This window comes from Etheostoma spectabile, chromosome 13, assembly GCF_008692095.1.
Source record: "Etheostoma spectabile isolate EspeVRDwgs_2016 chromosome 13, UIUC_Espe_1.0, whole genome shotgun sequence".
NCBI classification, from domain to species: domain Eukaryota; kingdom Metazoa; phylum Chordata; class Actinopteri; order Perciformes; family Percidae; genus Etheostoma; species Etheostoma spectabile.
This window is the reverse complement of record NC_045745.1, coordinates 16,942,168-16,949,107: the sequence shown is the minus strand read 5'-3', so window position 1 is coordinate 16,949,107 and position 6,940 is coordinate 16,942,168. Positions and strand designations below refer to the sequence as shown.

Here is a 6,940-nt window from a genome sequence, read left to right as displayed (position 1 = left end):
ATTATCTTTGTCTTGAGTTGATGACAGATTTGGTGCGGCTGTGAGCTGTGAGAGGGGATAAAGCTCCACCTGGTCAGACTACACGCGCTCTTCACTGCAATCCAGAGATCAACCATGGCCTGATCACCTCACCTGCCACATCTTGTTTTTTATTTAAGTTACAGAGACACACATTCTTTTGTCAATTAAATCACTTTTTTTTTGTCATTGCCTTGAGCCAGGTTGTGACAAAATGTCCAACAGAGCAAAACACGCTGCGATGTATTCTGTTCACTGCCTGACATGCCTCTGTAAAAACATGAAAAACATGAGTGGGAAGACAATGTAATGAGCTGTAATGAGTATATCTTTCATTTGTACCCAGCCCAGTGTTATGTTCTACACAAATGACAACACACAAAGATGGAAAAGAAAAAAGTAAATAGCCAAAAGCTGTTGTTCTTTTTTTTCAATCTATCCATCCATCCATCCATATACAAAACATGTGTGTTGTCAGCAGGTTGCTGTGTATTTGCCTTTTTGTGTGTTCATTAGCGTGTTTGTGCATTTCCTCAGGATATAACAGAAGCAGAATCAAAACCTGCTTTAATGTCATTTTCACTGCCTAGCTCATCACATCATGTACATTTGTTTGTGTGTGTGTGTGTGTGTGTGTGTGTGTGTGTGTGTGTGTGTGTGTGTGTGTGTGTGCGCGCGCGTGTGCGTGCAAGAGAGTGTGATGTGAACATGCCTGCTAGCTGCCTGGTGACAGATATGACATCTGGTGTTTTCTCAGGTTTGGATTATATTAGGGGAGCAGTGCTTGTATAGAAGGGAAAATAATCGTTAAAAACAGTACAACCAACTAGCGACTCAAAATGAATTAAGCCTTGAAGGAAAATGTGAACGTGTGAATGTGAAAATGTGAACTTAGATTATTTTAAGCATTTGAACAAATGACCAATCGGTTTCCCCCAAACATGACACAAATCATTTCACTGTTAGATGATTCTTCATACCTTCAGTCAAGGTAAATCTGGCCTATGCAATTTAAGGGGATTTTGGAGCTGTAGTGTTAAAAAAAGAGGAGGAGGACAGTCCACAATTGCAATTAAAGTCCGGGCATCCGCCAAATGGCCCATATGTTGCTTAACTTCCTACTTCCAAAAAAAATACTAATATAAACGAGGCAAACCTGCTTCCTTCCACACATAGGGGAAAAATACCTTTGTAGAAAAATGTCATCATACTAGGAAGTGCACATGGACCGCAGCACTTGGACCGGGATGCTCAAGGCTGGTACCCGTTTTCATTTAAACATCAAAGAAACATAAAAGAAATTGAGAATGACACACACACACACACACACACACACACACACACACACACCTACTGAGTTGCTGAATCCCATCATACTTGACTCAATCTGAAAATATTTAGCATACAATAACAAGAAAACCAATGGACATGACAGTGCTGTGTGGTGTGCACTTCCTGTTTGAAATAGTAACAAAGAAGAGATTTAAAATGTCCACTACAAAGTAGCCACTGACTATAATATCAAAAGGAAGTGAAAGGGCTGGTATGGAGTAGTTGCCAGACTTCTGTATAAGCCTGGACACGGCAGAAGGATGCGTTTAGGACAGTAGCACCCAGGTTTGACGGTGAAAAACAGGAACTCTACATTGAATGCTTAAAAGATACCATGATCCTGCACAGCAGGCTGTACTCCTTTTATTGTAATTTGCTATGGACAAAAGCGTCTGCCAAAAAAAAGTAATGTGAAAAAATGTGTTGTATGATGTGTTTTGTTGGTCTGAAAGAAGCTGAAAAATGCTTCAGAGAAAATATTAATGGTGTATTATGTTATCTTGTCTTGGGCTTGAAACTTCAAACTGGTTACTTATGTAGGCAGACAGAGAGCATCTCATGAACAACACTCTCTTGTTTTACCAGCCAATAAAAGTCAGGATATAGCGGCGTAAGTTGCACAGATTTTTACCATTTTTGCTTAAATCTCTCCCTCCCATCCAATTTAAATTGCAAATTTTGTCAAAAGATTGAATTCCCTGCTAGATGGTTTAGCATTAAAAAACATTTTTGGCCATTAGTTCATTATCAAATTACAATGCCATCACTCTGCTGATGGGTAACACCTCATTTATAAGACAACTGGAATGGCACTCAAAAAGTGCAGACAGAAAGAAAAACCAACAATCAAACCGAGCAGAAAACAAGGTAATAATATTCAGAATGAAATGTGATTTGATATGCCTTACCTCAGAATACCATATCGGAAGTGATTCAAAATAAAACTTTTAATGGTAAATAGATAAAGTGTTACTTTTACAATGATTCTGTTACATATGCTATGAGAGAATTGAGTTCCTTTTAATTTTGCTCAGTAAATGTGCAATATACAGTATATATATATAAATACACACACACACACACACACACACACACACACACACACACACACACACACACACACACACACACACACACAGTATGCCTGGATAACTTTTCCCATCATCGTTCATCTACATCTCTCTTGCAGACTGGAGCGGTAAGGAAGAGAACAAAGCTCTCAACTTCATTTGATTATTTTAAAAAGAGCAGGCAATCTTACTATCTGGCAGAATTTGATGACCATTAAACAATACGTTAAACTATCAGCAGAAACATTACTTGCAACATTACATTCTTTGTAACTCAGAGGGACTTTATTAGACTCGCTCTGCTGACTGGCCCTTTACTTTATGTTACCCGAGCTCAGTCTGAACTTGGAAAAATGGCTTTAGTGTTAGTGCACCCGACTCCTGGAAAGAATTACAGCACTCTTTTTTTTTTTTGTGTCTTTAACTCATCTCAATTGTGCCTATTGTACATTTTAGAAATCTGGTTTTAAACCTGCAACGTTCTACTTGTAACTGCTTTACATAATTGTATTTTATTTTGCATCCCGATTATCCTAAATTCTTTATCAAATTATTTTCCAATTCAGAATGTATTGTCTTTCTATATTTCTTATGATTGTACTTTCTGTGATGTTCTGTTTTTGTCTTTGTAATCTGACTCTGTGACATTCAAAATACAAATATAAAAATACAATAGCAATACATAAATAGAACAACTGTAACAATAAACGCTGTTTATTAGCTCAGATTTAAATCTCCTGCTTCCAACATCTCCAAGCATCCGCCGTGGTGGGAAGCATACTGTATTCATGCACACATCACCATTATCAATATTTAAAATCTACAGAGAACCACTGCACCGCTGCTGAGGAAGTCTGACAGAGTGAGTATCTGTTCAGTGCACACTTATTTATTTATATCAATATGACAGGATTTTTTTTCCGTGTTGTTATCAGCTTGCATTAGTTTATACACAGCAAGCAATGCAAAAAGTAGGAAGACGGGGCTGCCTGCAATATCAACTGTGAGCCACGTTCATATCTGTGGCGTCACCATTGCACAATGAGGCCTATTCTCCTGAGCCACCCAAAAGCTCCAGATATCATTGTCAAGCTAGATCCCAATCCTGTCACACAGTATGCTGGTAGATGGTATATGACTTCTTAATAAAACAACTTCTGCAGTTTCATCATCTGCGCCGGGTTGTGTTTGTTCATCTAATCCACTTTAAAGAAGAAATGTTTGTGTTTTTCTGTTTCAACAATGCAGAGAACACAAGTTTTTTAATGTAAATATATGACATAATACTTTTTTTCATCCCTCCTACAGTATATCTCTTTTGCATTCAATATCATAGATAGTTAGGCTTACAGTATGAATTTGGAAACTAAATGTAAACATGTAAAGGTCCTGATATGGCAAAGGTACTATGGTAAAAGGTGCTTGTACATACTTATTAGCTAAATTTAATTAAGGAATTACATAAAATTAAGAAAAATGCCCGCTCTGAATATTATACTATTGGATTATTACTGATGGATCCCACGAATATCCAGCAACATGAGCGGACAGTGCATCTGCCCGAGCCCTTGCAGTGCGGAACCTGTTTAGGCAACACAACTACTTGGTTTGGAAAAGATTGGGGGTTGGGGTGAAATAAGTTTAGTTACTACAATGCTTTGGTTAATACTTGATCGGAATTTCCTGCGGCACCGGAGCAATCCCAGAAATGGAGGGTCATGGATATAGACTAATAGGTGGGTTATAAACAAATGAAATTACTTTTTGTAGATAAAAGTATGAACAATGAATGAGAATAGCCTCGTCTGAAAAGTAAGTTTTAATTAATGCTGTAAAATTAACTTTGGAGTATGTACTAAAGGTTTTTTGCGGTCGCAGCTGAACAGATTTGATCTCATTGCACGTGGTTGTATACACATACAGAACTGTGTGATGGATGCCTTGTTTCCATGAAAACAGGCTATTCAACTGGGTTTGATCCCATTACACCATAACTTGCAAGGTATACCTTATTTACCAAATCCTGGCCAAGGCAAGCAAAGCTATCTCCAAGATATTAAACTATAACAAGCACAAATTTCTTTTCTGGCTATTTACTTATAACACCAACAGCAAAGGTACCATAAGTGTTTAGTCAGCTGAGGTAAAAAGTTGTTTTTGTCACTCTGAGCTTTTCTAAAAAAGTTAAGTAGCCGTTCTCTGAACTTTTGAAAGGGCTCTGCCACAAATTGGCCAGGTGCAGCTTTTATCCTTAATGTGTTAGTGCATTAATACATTTCTCCATCCCTCTCCTCAAATACACACACACACACACACACACACACACACACACACCTGCTTCTCCCCTTACAGGTTTTGATAAAGCTGATCACTCACAAAAATGTAAACGCAAGTGTTATCTGACAGCTGTGAGTTGCAAGAAACTTTTGATCAATGTATTCATGAGCACGTACTTTGACACATGCACACACGCACACAGACAGCACACGCACATAGACAGTTTCTATGTGAGATTCAAAGTTAGCTGTCGAAATCATTAATCATAATTTGCTCATCAGATCTGTTTGTGTTTGTCTGTGTCTCCCTCTGAGAACCATGCTGTTTCTAACAAATTAATCCCCCCAACGAGGGGTATGTGTGTGTGTGTGTGTGTGTGTGTGTGTGTGTGTGTGTGTGTGTGTGTGTGTGTGTGTGTGTGTGTGTGTGAAAATAAACCAAACGGTCAATGTCTTTCAACGTGTTGCTCGGTGTGATTTCTCCACTCGCTTTTGAAAACGTGTCAGTGTTTTGCTAATGATTGCTAATTGAAAAGGAACAAAAAGAGCTCTCTTCGTTACTGCCTTTTTATCTGATCATAGATTCTTTCCAGTTAGCCAAACTATAACCAAGACCCTTACAGCTTTACATAGCACCTGTGTGTAAAATGACAGGTTACATGGCATAGAACGCAAGAGCATGATGCACACAGCTCTCTCCCTCCTCCACTTATATGTGTGCAGTGGGCTAAAAATATGAACTGAAGCTAAAATGCATTGTTGTTGAGCACTCAAAATAGTGTTTTCGTATTTGTGTAAACGTTCACTATATAGTAATTACTCTCCCCCAAAAAAATGGAACACAAAAATAAATGTATACATTTATTTGATGGTGCATTATCTGTGTGTGTGGTTACGGAAAATTAACAGGTCTACCTGTTAATGGTCATTACTAGATATACTCCTGCAATACAAACGGCGTTGGGGAGTGACGGAATACATGTACCGACGTTACGTATTCAGAATACAAATGATTAACTGTATTCTGTTACAGTTACAATTGAAATATTTGGTATTTAAAATACAGTTACATTGTTGAAATCAATGGATTACATGACGATACTTCTGTTTTACGAGTTTATTCACTACTTAAATAAATGAAGGCAACTACATACATTTCCCAGAAGCCTCAATATGAAAACGCGTGATCACTGATTGAGATAGAGATGGAGCCGGACCCGGAACAGAGCAAGGGCAGGAATGCGTTTGTCTCTTGGAAATTCAAACAGCGTTTCACATCAAAGAAAGAACAAGGAGAACGAAATAGAACTCTGCAGTGCAACCTCTGCTTGCCAGCAACCAACAAGCATGACTGCGGTTCGATTTTTGTTGTAGCATGTGCAGTTAGGGACTACAAATACAAAAATCGATCTGCTTGTTCATGTACACATTCAGCCAGTTGGAACAGAGGAACCCACCAGAATAGACTTGTTTAGTAATCAGTATTTGATGGCCGCATTCCTACACTTATAAAATGCAATTAAATGTGGAAGTAATCCAAGTATTCAGAATATGTTAGATTGAGTAACGGAAAATTACAAATTACATTTTTGGGCATGTATTCTGTATTCGGAACACGTTTTGAAAGTATCCTTCCCAACACTGAATACAAACCCCCCCCCTCAAATATTGAATGTTGTAAAGGGCGCCAACAGTTGACAGCCAATGCTATGTAAACTTGTATCAACATATGTGTTTTCCACAGTATAATGTCCTAGTCACCAAAGCATTATTAAAGTAGATCGGCTTCTAGCGATGCTGACTCTCAGCTGAGACCGTAGGACATGTATAGGCCTGAGGCTTAGATACAATAATACAGTCTCCAAAATGGTTTTATTCTCTTGTGAAAAATGGAAAAATATGCACAAAAGTTGTAGTATAATTATAGAAGTATTTCCATAAAGACAAAGTGAGAAGAATGCAAGTTCAACAATTGACTTGTCTGTAATTGTCTAGAGCAGAGATCTTCAACCGGGGGTCCAGGACCCCTAGGGAGACCTCAGCGCCACAGCAGGGGGGCCTCCAAATAATTGTTAATTTTTAACGTGTTCTAAAAAAATTAAAATGTCTTAACATAAATCCAACATACTATTAGCAAATATTAAAATCCACTGATTATACGCTTACTATATGTAAGGTAGTCACTATAGCCAACTATAAAAATGATCCATCTGGGGCTCCCTGGTCCCTGATCTGGTCCCTGAC

General features: G+C 38.2%; 1 protein-coding gene across 5 annotated transcripts in view; it reads right to left on the bottom strand.

Moving 5' to 3' along the window:
- LOC116701032 (astrotactin-1) overlaps positions 1-6,940 on the bottom strand; it is a 372,813-nt gene that overhangs the window by 98,209 nt on the left and 267,664 nt on the right. The window lies entirely within an intron of this gene.